The sequence below is a fragment of the Bufo bufo genome, chromosome 2 (assembly GCF_905171765.1).
Source record: "Bufo bufo chromosome 2, aBufBuf1.1, whole genome shotgun sequence".
Taxonomy (NCBI): Eukaryota; Metazoa; Chordata; class Amphibia; order Anura; family Bufonidae; genus Bufo; species Bufo bufo.
In genome coordinates this window covers 565087045-565104253 of record NC_053390.1, presented here as the reverse complement: position 1 = coordinate 565104253, position 17209 = coordinate 565087045, and the positions used below count along the sequence as shown (strand labels likewise).

General features: G+C 48.9%; 1 protein-coding gene across 2 annotated transcripts in view; it reads right to left on the bottom strand.

The window, feature by feature from the left end:
* Window positions 1-16269, bottom strand: part of SMARCAD1 (SWI/SNF-related, matrix-associated actin-dependent regulator of chromatin, subfamily a, containing DEAD/H box 1) — a 100839-nt gene extending 84570 nt beyond the window's left edge. For both annotated transcript variants that reach the window (XM_040418162.1, XM_040418163.1), the window contains exon 1: window positions 16162-16269. The gene's annotated coding sequence lies outside the window, so the exon portion shown is untranslated. The remainder of the gene's footprint in view (window positions 1-16161) is intronic.
* Between the last annotated feature and the right edge of the window lie 940 nt (window positions 16270-17209).

Sequence of the window (17209 nt, the reverse complement as noted above, 5' to 3'; positions counted from 1 at the left end):
CCATGGAACACAGTGAAGACGGTCATCAGCAAGTGGAGAAAATATGGCACAACAGTGACATTACCAAGAACGGACGTCCCTCCAAAATTGATGAAAAGACGAGAAGAAAACTGGTCTGGGAGGCTGCAAAGAGGCCTACAGCAACATTAAAGAAGCTGCAGGAATATCTGGAAAGTACTGGCTGTGTGGTACATGTGACAACTAGGGGTGCACCGAAATGAAAATTCTGGTCTGAAACCGAAACCGAAAATTCAGGATGCCCTTGACCAAAAACCGAAACCGAAACTGCCTTTTTGCCCAAATACTTTTAAAATACTTTTTTTTTAATGATTGGCGCTGTTATGGAGAGGGGGATCTGTGGGTGGCTCTGTTATGGAGAGGGGGATCTGTGGGTGGCGCTGTTATGGAGAGGGGGATCTGTGGGTGGCGCTGTTATGGAGAGGGGGATCTGTGGGTGGCGCTGTTATGGAGAGGGGGATCTGTGGGTGGCGCTGTTATGGAGAGGGGGATCTGTGGGTGGCGCTGTTATGGAGAGGGGGATCTGTGGGTGGCGCTGTTATGGAGAGGGGGATCTGTGGGTGGCGCTGTTATGGAGAGGGGGATCTGTGGGTGGCGCTGTTATGGAGAGGGGGATCTGTGGGTGGCGCTGTTATGGAGAGGGGGATCTGTGGGTGGCGCTGTTATGGAGAGGGGGATCTGTGGGTGGCGCTGTTATGGAGAGGGGGATCTGTGGGTGGCGCTGTTATGGAGAGGGGGATCTGTGGGTGGCGCTGTTATGGAGGGGGGGGATATGTGCACTGTTATGGGCATAACAGTGCACAGATCCCTTTCCCCATAACAGTGCACAGATCCCTTTCCCCATAACAGTGCACAGATCCCTTTCCCCATAACAGTGCACAGATCCCTTTCCCCATAACAGTGCACAGATCCCTTTCCCCATAACAGTGCACAGATCCCTTTCCCCATAACGGTGCACAGATCCCTTTCCCCATAACAGTGCACAGATCCCTTTCCCCATAACAGTGCACAGATCCCTTTCCCCATAACAGTGCACAGATCCCTTTCCCCATAACAGTGCACAGATCCCTTTCCCCATAACAGTGCACAGATCCCTTTCCCCATAACAGTGCACAGATCCCTTTCCCCATAACAGTGCACAGATCCCTTTCCCCATAACAGTGCACAGATCCCTTTCCCCATAACAGTGCACAGATCCCTTTCCCCATAACAGTGCACAGATCCCTTTCCCCATAACAGTGCACAGATCCCTTTCCCCATAACAGTGCACAGATCCCTTTCCCCATAACAGTGCACAGATCCCTTTCCCCATAACAGTGCACAGATCCCTTTCCCCATAACAGTGCACAGATCCCTTTCCCCATAACAGTGCACAGATCCCTTTCCCCATAACAGTGCACAGATCCCTTTCCCCATAACAGTGCACAGATCCCTTTCCCCATAACAGTGCACAGATCCCTTTCCCCATAACAGTGCACAGATCCCTTTCCCCATAACAGTGCACAGATCCCTTTCCCCATAACAGTGCACAGATCCCTTTCCCCATAACAGTGCACAGATCCCTTTCCCCATAACAGTGCACAGATCCCTTTCCCCATAACAGTGCACAGATCCCTTTCCCCATAACAGTGCACAGATCCCTTTCCCCATAACAGTGCACAGATCCCTTTCCCCATAACAGTGCACAGATCCCTTTCCCCATAACAGTGCACAGATCCCTTTCCCCATAACAGTGCACAGATCCCTTTCCCCATAACAGTGCACAGATCCCTTTCCCCATAACAGTGCACAGATCCCTTTCCCCATAACAGTGCACAGATCCCTTTCCCCATAACAGTGCACAGATCCCTTTCCCCATAACAGTGCACAGATCCCTTTCCCCATAACAGTGCACAGATCCCTTTCCCCATAACAGTGCACAGATCCCTTTCCCCATAACAGTGCACAGATCCCTTTCCCCATAACAGTGCACAGATCCCTTTCCCCATAACAGTGCACAGATCCCTTTCCCCATAACAGTGCACAGATCCCTTTCCCCATAACAGTGCACAGATCCCTTTCCCCATAACAGTGCACAGATCCCTTTCCCCATAACAGTGCACAGATCCCTTTCCCCATAACAGTGCACAGATCCCTTTCCCCATAACAGTGCACAGATCCCTTTCCCCATAACAGTGCACAGATCCCTTTCCCCATAACAGTGCACAGATCCCTTTCCCCATAACAGTGCACAGATCCCTTTCCCCATAACAGTGCACAGATCCCTTTCCCCATAACAGTGCACAGATCCCTTTCCCCATAACAGTGCACAGATCCCTTTCCCCATAACAGTGCACAGATCCCTTTCCCCATAACAGTGCACAGATCCCTTTCCCCATAACAGTGCACAGATCCCTTTCCCCATAACAGTGCACAGATCCCTTTCCCCATAACAGTGCACAGATCCCTTTCCCCATAACAGTGCACAGATCCCTTTCCCCATAACAGTGCACAGATCCCTTTCCCCATAACAGTGCACAGATCCCTTTCCCCATAACAGTGCACAGATCCCTTTCCCCATAACAGTGCACAGATCCCTTTCCCCATAACAGTGCACAGATCCCTTTCCCCATAACAGTGCACAGATCCCTTTCCCCATAACAGTGCACAGATCCCTTTCCCCATAACAGTGCACAGATCCCTTTCCCCATAACAGTGCACAGATCCCTTTCCCCATAACAGTGCACAGATCCCTTTCCCCATAACAGTGCACAGATCCCTTTCCCCATAACAGTGCACAGATCCCTTTCCCCATAACAGTGCACAGATCCCTTTCCCCATAACAGTGCACAGATCCCTTTCCCCATAACAGTGCACAGATCCCCCCTCCCCATAGCAGTGCCATAGACCGATCCCCCTAACCATAACAGCCCCGGCCCTGCTGCTCACAGCATCACTCACTGCATCTTTATTTTACCTTACAATCGTCACGCTCCAGTAAGAACTCTGCAGGCAGAGCGGAGGGCGGCGTAACGTCACTTACTCACGTGACGCACCTGCTCCGCCCACTTTATGAATGAAGGAGGCGGAGCAGGCGCGTCACGTGAGTAAGTGACGTTATGCCGCCCTCCGCTCTGCCTGCAGAGTTCTTACTGGAGCGTCACGATTGTAAGGTAAAATAAAGATGCAGTAAACCGCCCGCCCGCAGATGGTGGGTGACAAATCCCACACCCCATATTTTCGGCCGATATGTAACAATAATCGGCCGAAATGGATTAGGTACATTTTCGGCCGCCGAAATTTCGGTGCACCCCTAGTGACAACAATCTCCCGTATTCTTCATATGTCTGGGCTATGGGGTAGAGTGGCAAGACGAAAGCCTTTTCTTACAAAGAAAAACATCCAAGCCAGGCTACATTTTGCAAAAACACATCTGAAGTCTCCCAAAAGCATGTGGGAAAAGGTGTTATGGTCTCATGAAACCAAGATTGAACTTTTTGGCCATAATTCCAAAAGATATGTTTGGCGCAAAAACAACACTGCACATCACCAAAAGAACACTATACCCACAGTGAAGCTTTGTGGTGGCAGCATCATGCTTTGGGCCTGTTTTTCTTCAGCTGGATTTGGGGCCTTAGTTAAGCTAGAGGGATTTATGAACAGCTCCAAATACCAGTCAATATTGGCACAAAACCTTCAGGCTTCTGCTAGAAAGCTGAACATGAAGAGGAATTTCATATTTCAGCATGGCAACGAACCAAAGCATACATCCAAATCAACAAAGGAACGGCTTCACCAGAAGAAGATTAAAGTTTTGGAATGGCCCAGCATGAGCCCAGACCTGAATCCGATTGAAAATCTGTGGGGTGATCTGAAGAGGGCTGTGCACAGGAGATGTCCTCGCAATCTGACAGATTTGGAGTGTTTTTGCAAAGAAGAGTGGCAAATCTTGCCAAGTCAAAATGTGCCATGCTGATAGACTCATACCCAAAAAGACTGAGTGCTGTAATAAAATCAAAAGGTGCTTCAACAAAGTATTAGTTTAAGGGTGTGCACACTTATGCAACCATATTATTTTATTTTTATATTTTTTCTTCCCTCTACCTAAAAGATTTCAGTTTGTTTTTCAATTGAGTTGTACAGTTTATAGGTCACATTAAGGCCCCATTCACACATCCGCAATTTCGTTCCGCAGAATTGCGGACCCATTCATTTCTATGGGGCCAGATACAGAAATGCGAACCCGCACTTCCGTTCCAGAAAAAAATATAACATGTCCTATTCTATTAGTGTCGGCAATGTGCGGTCCGCAAAGCACTTACGGACGTCTGAATGGAGCCTAAAGGTGGAAAAAGTTCGGAAATTGTTTATCTTTGTCTCATTTTTTTTACATCACAAAAACCTTACATTTTAACAGGGGTGTGTAGACTTTTTATATCCACTGTATGTGAGGACTTGTTTTATCTGTCATAGTTATCTGCTTATTTTTCTTAAATCTTCATTTTTTTTCTTATCTTAGATGACATTTTGGGGCTTTGGAACAGATTACTCTACTTACACTGGTTTCCACATACAATGGTCCTCCTGGAACCAATTAATATTGTATCTTGAGGTGTGTGTGTGTGTGTGTGTGTGTGTGTGTGTGTGTGTGTGTGTGTGTGTGTGTGTAATGCACATGGGGAGTACATGGAATTGCTGCTCTCAAGAGTCTTACTACATCTTTTTTATTTTCAAAAGGTAATTCTCAGTTGGCCCTTCTTGTTACTAAGGAGGACTCTGCATAGTTGAGAAACAGATCGAAGGGGCCTTTTGTACCATCATAAATATCTTGAAAGAAAGAAAATAACACAACTAAGCCAGTTCTACTTTACACCAGTTTGATAAATGACCCCCTATATCCATATTTTACGGATCCAGGGTTTGCAAACCACAAAACAGATGTGGTTATGTTCATGAGGCTTTCAAGGCCCATTTCATAGAAGCCATACAGATTGTGTCAGGATCTGTTCAGGGAAAAAACGGATGGTTTTGCATGCAACTTGAATCCGTTTTGCCTGTAACTATGTTCAATGTTGACGTTTTTTCCATGCGGATGCAATCAGTTTATGCAGGGGTGTGGAAATCGTATCGCCCAGGACATGCAGTTCCGGGCGCCGGGCAGGTAGTTTGTTCAGTAGCTTAGCCCTGCTGCAGGCAAGTAGCAAGGCTGAGATGGCTTTGTTTACCGGAGAAGTGAACATAGTGGATCGGCGACGAGCTGGGGGCGTGGAGCGGCGGTGACCGAGCAGTGGGTATAGAGCAGTGACACAGCGGGTGGGGGCGTGGTGTAGTGACAGCGTGGGAAAGAAGAAATGACAGAGCTGGAGGGGTGGAGCAATGAAAGGTTCTGGGGGAGGAGCAGCGACAGAGCCGTTACAGAGCCAGGGGCATTGATAGAACGCTCTACTCTGCCAGCATCCCTCAGAGGACCTCATTTCTGCAGGTGTTGTCAAACTAGGAAGGTGAGGGGGGACCTTTCCATGCCACATCACCAGCTAATTTGCCTAAACCACCTAGAGGTACGGGTAGAAATGTGCTAAGAGCAAGAGTGTGCACTAAACTAATTGCTGTGATCCCATTAAGGCCTCGTTCACACCAGGCAGTGCGTTACGGCCTGATTCTGTCCAGAATGCACTGCACCGCATTGCGGCCGGCTAACTATATTGTGGGGCAGGGGGGGCGTAGTGGTCTGTTGAAGTGATTGGCACCATAACCATGCCCAACGGCTGCAATGCGATCGGCTGCACAGGATCGCAAGGCACATTATGCCTGCAGTCCAGTCCAAGAAGCATTTTGACCAGACCTCAGGCATAATTGTGCATCAGATCGACTGCGGCTGTGGCTACGGTGCCATTCACTTCAATGGATCGTCACACCCCCTCCTGCCCCACAACATAGTGAGCCGGTCGCGATGTAGTGCATTCTGGACAGAATCATCTGGTGTGAACGAGGACTAAACTTAGAGTCATTTCACACCACAAAGACAGGAACGCAAGCCAGCCACCTCCCTGCATAAGGAAGCGTGGCGGTGCATTGAAATATGGTTTGGATTTAAAATTATTTTTTGTACCAGGACAAGTAGATTGTCATGAGGGACAAGTAGATCGAGCCCCCGCTTTAGTCCTTCGACAATAATTGAGATATACACTCAATATCTCCTAGCAACCATCAGTGAAAAAAGCATGGCATCCAGATGGCGTCCATTTTCATGCGAGCCCCTTTCACTTCTATGGGGCCAGGGCTGCATGAAAAGCTCACAATATAGAAATGATGCCAGAAAAACGTGCGCACAGACCAGGGTGGATAAAAATCAATGATTTTTTTTTTTTTTTATATGAAATGCTTTTTGAGGAAAATATATAGATTTAGGAAAAACTAGAGAAATGGTCAAAAATCTGGCAACTAAAATTTAATGTTGATAAGTGCAAGATAATGCACCTGGGGCATAAAAACCCAAGAGCAGAATATAAAATCAGTGATACAGTCCTAACCTCAGTATCTGAGGAAAGGGATTTAGGGGTCATTATTTCAGAAGACTTAAAGGTAGGCAGACAATGTCACAGAGCAGCAGGAAATGCTAGCAGAATGCTTGGGTGTATAGGGAGAGGAATTACCAGTAGAAAGAGGGAGGTGCTCATGCCGCTCTACAGAGCACTAGTGAGACCTCATTTGGAGTATTGTGCTCAGTACTGGAGACCATATCTCCAGAAGGATATTGATACTTTGGAGAGAGTTCAGAGAAGAGCTACTAAACTGGTACATGGATTGCAGGATAAAACTTACCAGGAAAGATTAAGGCTGGGTTCACACTTGAGCGCATTTTATATGCGCGTTTTTGTCGCACGTTTTTTGCAATAGTAAACGCGCGTTTGACGCGCGTTTGTGTGATTGACTGCAGTGTCCTATGGCCACAAACGCGCGTGAAAACGCCCCAAAGAAGCTCAAGAACTTGTTTGAGCGTAGGGCGTTTTTCAGCGCGTTCAAACGCGCTGTAAAACGCTCAAGTGAGAACCAGGGCCATAGGGAAGCATTGGTTTTCATGTGTTGAGCGTTTTACAGCGCGTTTGAACGCGCTGTAAACCGCTCAAGTGTGAACGCAGCCTAAAGGACCTTAACATGTATAGCTTGGAAGAAAGACGAGACAGAGGGGATATGATAGAAACTTTTAAATACATAAAGGGAATCAACAAGGTAAAAGAGGAGAGAATATTTAAAAGGAGAAAGACTGCTACAAGAGGACATAGTTTTAAATTAGAGGGGCAAAGGTTTAAAAGTAATATCAGGAAGTATTACTTTACTGAGAGAGTAGTGGATCCATGGAATAGCCTTCCTGCAGAAGTGGTAGCTGCAAATACAGTGGAGGAGTTTAAGCATGCATGGGATAGGCATAAGGCTTTCCTTCATATAAGATAGGGCCGGGGGCTATCCATAGTATTCAGTATATTGGGCAGACTGGATGGGCCGAATGGTTCTTATCTGCCGACACATTCTATGTTTCTAAGGGCTCTTTCACACCTGCGTTCTTTTCTTCCGGCATAGAGTTTCGTCGTCGGGGCTCTATGCCGGAAGAATCCTGATCAGTTTTATCCTAATGCATTCTGAATGGAGAGAAATCCGTTCAGGATGCCTTCAGTTCCGGAACGGAACGTTTTTTTGGCCGGAGAAAATATTGCAGCATGCTGCGCTTTTTGCTCCGGCCAAAAATCCTGAACACTTGCCATTGAAAGGCATTAATCCGGATCCGGCCTTAAGCTAAACGTCGTTTCGGCGCATTACCGGATCCGACGTTTAGCTTTTTCTGAATGGTTACCATGGCTTCCAGGACGCTAAAGTCCTGTTTGCCATGGTAAAGTGTAGTGGGGAGCAGTATACTTACCGTCCGTGCGGCTCCCGGGGCGCTTCAGTGACGTCAGGGCGCCCCACGCGCATGGATCACGTCATCCATACGCATGGGGCGCTCTGACGTCATTCTGGAGCGCCCCGGGAGCCGCACGGACTGTAAGTATACTGCTCCCCCGCTCCCCAATACTACTATGGCAGCCAGGACTTTAATAACGTCCTGGGTGCCATAGTAACACTGAACGCATTTTGAAGACGGATCAGTCTTCAAATACTTTCAGTTCACTTGCGTTGTTACGGATCCGGCGGGCACCTCCAGCAAATGGAGTGCACTACGGATCCGGACAACGCAAGTGTGAAAGAGTCCTAATGTGTAATTTTTTTGGTAAATAAATTCCATTAATCCATTCACAATGTCATTCTCTTCCAGAGGTTTTTGTAAGATTATTGGGCAGTTTCTCTGCCTACAAAATATTATCACAGATGCTTAGTTTACTTTTGCAGTTCTGAAAACTGAATTTGACTCAGCAGAGATCACATGCCTCTTCTTCACAGCAAAAATGTTATAACATGAACAGAGTTGAGAAAAAGACCTTAATCCTAACGTCTACAAACCTATGAATACAGAATCAACCTAATCAAACTAATATGAAAAGTTGTTATTCTAAAAATCTCCATCTACTTGCATATTATAAGTTATACCAGCAAGAATTAGTCTTTATGTAGAAAACTATGATTTAAATCAAGCCTTACTGACTAGTGATTTAAATCAAATCCACCCTGGCACAGACCCATGGAAACAAATGGGTTCACTACACATCGCATCCAGACTGAAAACTCGTTCATGTGCAACACTGGCACAGCAGACCCACTGTCGTGTGAATGTGGCCATAAGGCGGCACTGCGCCTCTACCAACATTACGCATGACCCGGGCATGCCCAGAAGTAACTAAGACACCAGGACGGTAGAAAGCATGAGCGGCAGAGTAACAGACTGTCCTCATCTCCATTGTTTTATCTAAGAGACTGCGCTCTATGATAAACTGCAGCATCAAATGGAGGATAAATGACATTATTTGATAAGTGAGTACAATACTCGTGCCGATGTATTGATACTATCAGAGGTTGCAATAGGTCATAGAGGCCTTTTTTTCAATTGGACCATGCTGCTCTACGGAACAGAAAATTCCTCACTCAGGTTTCATTCAGATGGTGGATATAGGAAAGTACTCGGGCCACAGGAAGCCACCTTCTACCAAAAAGTAGCAACAATAGTGACGCACCGTCACATAGGTCATAGACGCCTGTACAGGCAATTTTACGCTTTGAAACAAGCATAATGCCTATGGCACAGACTTTCCCTGACCTTGTTGAGTGCACTGCGCTGTGAACGGCATGGGCACAACAGTTCTAGTGCCCGAAACTAAGGATCGACCGATTCGGAGTTACCAAAATTATCAGCCGATATTCATGATTTTCAAAGTTATCGGTGTCTAACTTTGCCGATAACACCGATAATGCTGCTGTCAGCGCGCCATGTTCCCTCAGCAGCACAGGGAAGAAGGAGTCACTCTCCCCTCCCCTGTGTCACGCTGCCAATGAGAAGAGACGGGAGGAGGAGGGGCGGGCGCACTGCGCCGCCAATGATAATTAACGTCTAATACAATTACAGGAGGCGGTGCCTATATGACAGGAAGCTGTGATCAGCGGCAGTTATAACCCCTCAGGTGTCAGAGGCAGGGTGCTGGCTATGTAATTCTGCGCCGACACACCCACCCCAGTATTAAAATCATTGGTGGCTCCATGCTTCTTCTGTCTGCAGCAGGTCTTGGCTCTCATTCACGCAGCGGATGTCACACACAGCATCCGCTCGTGTGAAACAGCGCTAAGGAGCTTTGTTATTGATAAGGACTAAGGAGGCTGCTGATTGGTTGATTTCGGTCCTCGCTGCTCCATCTTCTAAAGACCGGTTATTTATCACTGATGTCGCTGTCCCTTATAGCACCAGGGGGCGGCTGCTAACCCGTTTTGCTGTTGATATGCCCCGCTTCCAGCTGACCAGGCTTGGAAATCACGGGTTGGAGCCTCAGACTGGTCGCCATGTTCTGTGGGCTCTCTACCCCGTCCGTTACACTGTAAGTGTCTTGGACATCTCAGGACATTAGACTTGGTGTATAGGGAGTGGCCCAGGCTATGTCAGACCCACAGCCAACAGCCCATCCTCCCTGCGTATTGACCCTACAGATGCAATGCCCCGTAAACCCATATACTGTGCCACCCTAAACCTAAATAGCATTACTGTGTCACCCTGACCCTGCAGAGCACTCTGTGCTACCCTAAGACTACCACCCTGACCCTGCAGAGCCCTCTGTGCCACCCTGATCTGCAGTGCCCTCTGTCCTGCCCTAAGCCTACATAGCAGCATACTGTGCCACCCTAAGCCTACATAGCATCACACTGTGCCACTCTGATCTGCAGTGCCCTCTGTGCTACCCAACATCTACACAGCACCACACTCTGCCACCCTGACCCTGCAGCCTCCTCTGTGCTACCCTACGTCTACACAGCATCACACTATGCCACCCTGACCCTGCAGCCTCCTCTGTGCTACCCTACGTCTACACAGCATCACACTGTGCCACCCTGCCCCTGCAGCCTCCTCTGTGCTACCCTAAGCCTACATGGCACCATACTGTGCCACCCTGCCCCTGCAGCCTCCTCTGTGCTACCCTAAGCCTACATAGCACCATACTGTGCCACCATTACCCTGCAGCCTCCTCTGTGCTACCCTAAGCCTACATAGCACCTCTGTGCCACCCTTAACCTACATAGCATCCAATCTGAGAGTGCTGAGGAGGCAGGGGCTGTCATGTGCGCGGTGCTGGTGCTCAGACCTTCGTATCCAGTTGCAAAATGGATCTGCACCTGAACTGCATTCCCGCTGAGTGTAACGGGGTCTCCAGCTTTCGGTGTTGGAGGAATGACTGTGATAAGGAGTCTACTGTTCACATCTATACAGGCAAGGTGGCACTGTTGTGGTGGCACTGGTCTTATGTTTAGTATATAATGGCAGATACATTCTAAGTGGTCTAAATTTGCTATTTCTGCATTAAAGACAGTTTTAGAGAAGACTAGTAATGGTTTCCCATTGCATTGCATTAAATAGCAACCCCTTAATGTTATGTAGGGGGCAGAGGTCGCGCTACATTTTTTCTGGAAGAGTAAAAATACTCCTCTTACCATTTTTGAGGAGTATTTTTAGCCGATGAGGAGTACGAAAGTCACAGTAATTCAAATAGTTAATACGAAGGCCTACATAACATTAAGGGCAGGGCTCCAGATGGCGACCAAAATGGTCGCCAATGCGACTTAAAATTTGCAGATGGCGACAAGACTTTTTAGTCTTGTCGCCATTTGCGACTGTACCGCCGCGCTCCTGCGCAGCCTAAGTTCTCTTCAGTAGCACAGTGGAGAAGGAAGGAGTCCCTCCCTCTCCACTGTGACGCGGCCGCCACTACCACCAATGGGGAAATAGCAGGGGAGGAGCTGTCGCCACTGCGCCACCAATGAATGTAAAACATAAGTATAGGCAGCGGTATCACAGACCCGGCACCCGGCCTCAATAACAGGGCATGCGATACGCGGCAATTAACCCCTCAGGTGCCACAGATCGCATGCCCTGTTATTGAGGCCGGGTGCCGGGTCTGTGATACCGCTGCAGACAATTGTATAAAGGAGTTAGAGAGGACCTTTCATAGGTCCAAAGAATATGAACTTAGTAGCAGGCTGCATAGAGCGGCACCCAGGGATCTAAGTGCACTTACTATTATTCCTGGGCGCCGCTCCGTTCACCCGCTGTGGCCCCCAGTAATTTCTCAACATTCGGTGCAAGTAGGAGGAGACGCCAGTGTCTCTCCTTCTCCCTGACAGCAGAGCTGTCCAATCAGAGCTCAGAGCGAGGGAGGTTTTTTTTCTCCCTGGCTCTGAGCTCTGTGCTGTGATTGGACAGCGCTGCTGTCAGGGAGAAGGAGATCAGGCTAGTAGTGTGAACTGGTGTATAAAGGGTATTTATAAATACTTCCTCCTCAACTCACTCTGGTGTGAGTTGAGGAGGAAGTATTTATAAATACCCTTTATACACCAGTTCACACTACTAGCCTGATCGCCAGATTTGGTGGAGAACACAATAAAGTTGTTTTTAACGTACCTTATTCAGGCAGTTAATAGTGGTCTCAGATTGGATGCTACGTAGTCTTAGGGTGGCACAGAGCTCTGCAGGGTCAGGTTAGCACAGTATGAGGCTATGTAGGCTTAGGGTGGCACAGAGAGCTCTGCAGGGTCAGGTTTGCACAGTATGAGGCTATGTAGTCTTAGGGTGGCACAGAGCTCTGCAGGGTCAGGTTGGCACAGTATGAGGCTATGTAGGCTTAAGGTAGCACAGGGCTCTGCAGGGTCAGGGTGGTAGGCTTAGGGTAGCACAGTGTGATAATGTACTGTAGTGCACATAGTGGGATGTAGTGTGATTGTGTACTGTATATACTGTTATAGTGTACATAGTGATACAGGATACGGTATATAGTGTGATAGTGTCATGGACTATAGTGCACATTGTTTAATAGTGTACGGTATATAGTAGACAGTGATGTTTTTCCTTGGCCACTACTGTCTGTGTGTGAACCCGACACTAACGCTCATGCAGCCTCCTGTTCCATGGTGCTTGCAGCCTCCTCTCTTCTCCCCTGTTATCTCCAGGACTTGCATTGGCAATGAGAGTAGGGGTATCTGTAAGTCAGTCATGCTGTGACATCTGTGTATCAGCCAGGAGGCATGTGCTGGGCCCCACAACGGGTACACAGGCACATCACAGTCTGCTGCACCTATAAGCTGCTTCTCCTTTATTTTTATGACCTGCCCTGAGGGTCTCCCTCCCGTGTCCTCGGTGTCTTGCAGCTGGCGTCTGAGGTTGGTGTTACTTGCTGCTGGTCTCCTGTTGGCGTGTCCAGCGCTGAGACCCTCGCTGACTTCTATAAGCAGGAGTCTGAAGTGCTCAGCCACTTTTCCTCACTGCTGAGCGCGGTAGTGAAGACGGTCCCCTAGACCTTCTATTGAGGCCGTCTTCAGTACCGCACTCAGCAGGGAGGAGAGACGGCGCTCAGCTGAGCGCTGCAGACTCATCACTATAGGGAAAAACCAGGCGCTCAGATCCGGGACCCCCACTAAATTTCACTACACAGCAAGGCCACTTACCCCGCCAGTGAGGATCGTTCGCCTGCTTCCTTACTTCAGAGCGGTGTGGCATAAGCTCCGGCAGCCTGCTCAAACTGACCAATCACTAAGCTCCTTACTGTAAGGAGCTTTGTTATTGGTTGTTTCAAGCAGCAGCATCGGTGCGCTGCCATTGCCGTTCACAGCGCTCACTGCGCTGATGAATGGCAGGGAAAAGTCTAAGGTGTATCGGTACGCCTTAGACTTTTTACAGGGAGTAAAATGGCCTGAACAGGCATCTATGACGCTTGTACAGGCGTTATTGCGACCTCTGGTAGGGGGTAAGTATGACCAGTATGAGGGGCCTGGGCTTTTTGGGGGGCATTATAGGGGTTGGATAACCCCTTTAATTCTAACACATTATGCATGTCAGTTATAAGCTGTGGCAAGGCTCCTGGCTGCCATAGAAACCACTGGCACCCCATGATCGCATCACGGTTAACAGATGTGGTGAGGGAGCCCCCTCCCCATGTAAACATCCGGCATCAGAGTAATCTCCGACGCTGGCAGTTACAGCTTCTGTGCCGTACATGTATGGTGCTTTGTAGGAACTCCTTGCCCACTGCACCATACACGAACAGCATATGTCGGGATGCACCACCAGTCAATTACATTGTGTACAAAATACCCACAGCATACATTAGATTTGGGAAATCTCTACCTCAGCTTTTACTGTATTACACTGTGGATTCTCCACACAAAAATCCCTCGCGTCGGGGGCGCACACACACTAAGGTCCAGTCTCAGAGTTGCTACTGATTTAGGCCTCATGCACACGGCCGTTTGGCGGCCATGGCCGTATTGCGGCCCCCAAACGGCGGGTCGGCAATCCACGACCACCAGCCGTGTGCACCACACATCACGGATGCGGACCCTTTCACTTGAATGGGTCCACAATTCCGGAGATGCGGAACGGAACACCGGAAGCACTGCGGAGTGCTTCCGTGGTGTTTCTTTCCATTGTTCTGCATCGCAAATAAATATGGCATGTTATATTTTTTTTGCAGCGCGGACAGACCACGTACTTATTCAAGTTGAATGGGTCCAGCCCACTGCACGGATGTTGCCCGTGCATTGGGGACCGCAAAACGGCCGTGTGCATGAAGCCTTAACCCTTTGAAATCGATAGCAAAAGACGTAGAAAAGCTCCACCCTAATCTTTTCTTAAAGAAAACACAGGCGCCTCAACTGAGGCCAATGGGGAGAGTAGTCTGATTCTCAGGCAACCACTAAAGGGGGTGAGACACTGGTGATCTATCACTAGGATAGGCCACCAACGCCCGTACCTATCTCCAGTAAGGGGTCACCACGGTGGACGAGAGTTAAACAGGGGCCACCCTCCATTCACTTCTATGAAGGCTCAGCTATTTCCAGAACTCCCATAGAGGTGAATGGGGAGGTGGCCGTGCACGAGCTCTCCATTTACTCCTATGGGAGTTTCATGCACATGACTGTTCCGTTTTTTGCGGTCCGCGAATTGCGGATCAACAAAACACGGAAGCCGCCCGTGTGCCTTCCGCAATTTGCGGAATGGAACAGGTGGCCCATTGTAGAAATGCCTGTTCTTGTCCGCAAAACGGACAAGATTAGGACATGTTATATTTTTTTTGCGGGGCTACGTAACAGAGCAACGGATGCGGAAAGCACACTGAGTGCTGTCCGCATCTTTTGCGGCCCCATTCAAGTGAATGGGTCCGCACCCAAACTGTAAAAACTGCGGCTCGGATGTGGACCAGAACAACGGCCGTGTGCATGAGGCCTACAGGGAGTCTTTCACCTAAAATCACCATTATAGAACACTAACATCAGGATCCCCGTATTAGAACGCTACCTTCCATATTGCTGTCCATCGACGATTTTCTCAGAAAAACACTTTTATTCAATGTTAATTAGCTTCTGAAGGTGCCCGGGGGCGGCGTTCCTGCGGCCGGTGCCTAGGCCCCTTGTAGCTTTTCATACGAAATCCCTTCCCTTTCACCCCTCCGGCCCACCCTAGGTTCTTCTGATTACGTCCTCCTCATAGTGAGAAACACAGAGCCAGCGCCGTTCAACATATTTGCCGCGCCTGCGCACTTCATTCCCCATTATGGGCAGAGGCACAAGGCCGGCTAGATCGGGATGTACGGGCCGGCATATGCGCATCTGTCCATAATAGAGAATGAAGTGCGCAGGCGCGGCAAATCTGTTCAACGGCGCTGGCGCTGTATTTCTCATTAAGAGGAGGACGTAATCAGAAGAACCTAGGGCAGGCCAAGGGGTGAAAGGGAAGGGGTTTCGTACGAAAAGCGACGAGGGGCCTGGGCACCGGCCGCATGAACGCCGCCCCTGGGCACCTTCAGAAGCTAATTAACATTGAATAAAAGTGTTTTTCTGAGAAAGTCGATGGACAGCAATATGGAAGGTAGCGTTCTAATACGGGGATCCTGATGTTAGTGTTCTATAATGGTGATTTTAGGTGAAAGACTAACTCCCATAGGAGTGAATAGAGAGCGCAGCGCTCGCGCACGGCCACCTCCCCATTCACCACTATGGCCTTCATAGAAGTGAATGGAGAGCACGCCGCGCACCTTCGCTTTGCGGGCCCCGTTCCTGAGACAGGTGTGGGTGCCAGAGGCAGGACGTCTACTGTCTCAGGTGACAATACCCCCTGAGGTGTGAGATCCTCCTGCCCTGCTGTCACCACCACAGGCAGTGCGAATACACAAGAGCAGAAAGCACACCTAGGACCCACACAGGAAGGAATCATTATGGCCGGTCTCATGACGTCACTTTATTCACAGAAGTAGCGGTTTCTGACAATAGGATCAGTCAGAGCCCCCCACCACATCAGCTTCGGTGGGAGCGGGGGCGGCGGAGCCGAATCCCACCTCCCACTGCTCCTAACAAAGGCACCGGCCGGCTTCTCCTCACACACTTCCTGTCAGACGAGCAGGCCGGCGCCTCAGGACCGTGACTGGCGGTTTCCCCCATCGCCCCTAGGGCTCTGCTCATGTCTCAACACATGCAGCCCTCGCGCCTCACCTCCTCCTCCTCAGCGTCCCGCGGCCTCGCAGTGCTCCCGTAAGGCGCTGCTTGATGACGACACCACTGAAGCCGGGACCACAGCGATGCGTGGCTGACGTTCCAGGCGCGCCAGAACGCGGGATGTGGTGACGTCACTGCTTCATCCGCCGAGCTCCCTGGTTACTATAGCAACAGCAGAGCTTGCTGGCTCTGACACTGGGACTGTCTGGGTGTAAAGGGTCTTTTTTTTTTTTTTTTTTATTGGAACAAGCACCAAATAAATCCGCATAGTTTTATGAGAATGTAGTTCAAGCGTTAGGGAAAGCTGACTGAAACCTGAGACGTCACAAGTTACAATGACATAGCAAATGGCAGGGTCCTGTTTTGCAAAAACGCCTCTCCTGCCTGGAGAAGTATTGCCTGGCAGTCCGGTTTCAAGCATACGATCGTATCCATATGTATTTTGGGGTCCGCAATTTTTTTTTTTACGGATGACATCCGTATTGCATGCATTTGTTTTGCGGATCCATTGTAAAAATGCCTGTCCTTGTCCTCACAATGGACAAGAATAGGACATGTTCTATTTTTTTGCGGAACGGACTTGCGTACCTATGGAAACGGAATGCACACAGAGTCATTTCCGTATTTTTTTTTTGCCCATTGAAGTAAATGGTTTCGCATACGGGCTGGAAAAAAAAACGGAACGGGCACGGAAAGAAAATATGGTCATGTGCATGAGCCCTAAACTGTATAAGGCGCTGTTCACACTGTGGATGGCGAAATCCAGTGTGCGGTTTGCAGCCGAAACCCCGGGTCTACTGCCACTTTTCCTGCTCATAAGTTTATCCCCATTGAATGGAGCCAAACAGCGAACAGACGCGTCCTTTCTTGGCACAGGCGCTGGAATCCACACAAAAATTCTGCTACCCAGAACCTAAATGTAAAAGTGTTGAACGTAAAGGTATTTTCACACAGTGGGGTCGATTTATCAAAACTGGTGTAAAGGAAAACTGGTTTAGTTGCTCATAGCAACCAATCAGATTCCACCTTTCATTTTTCAGAGCTC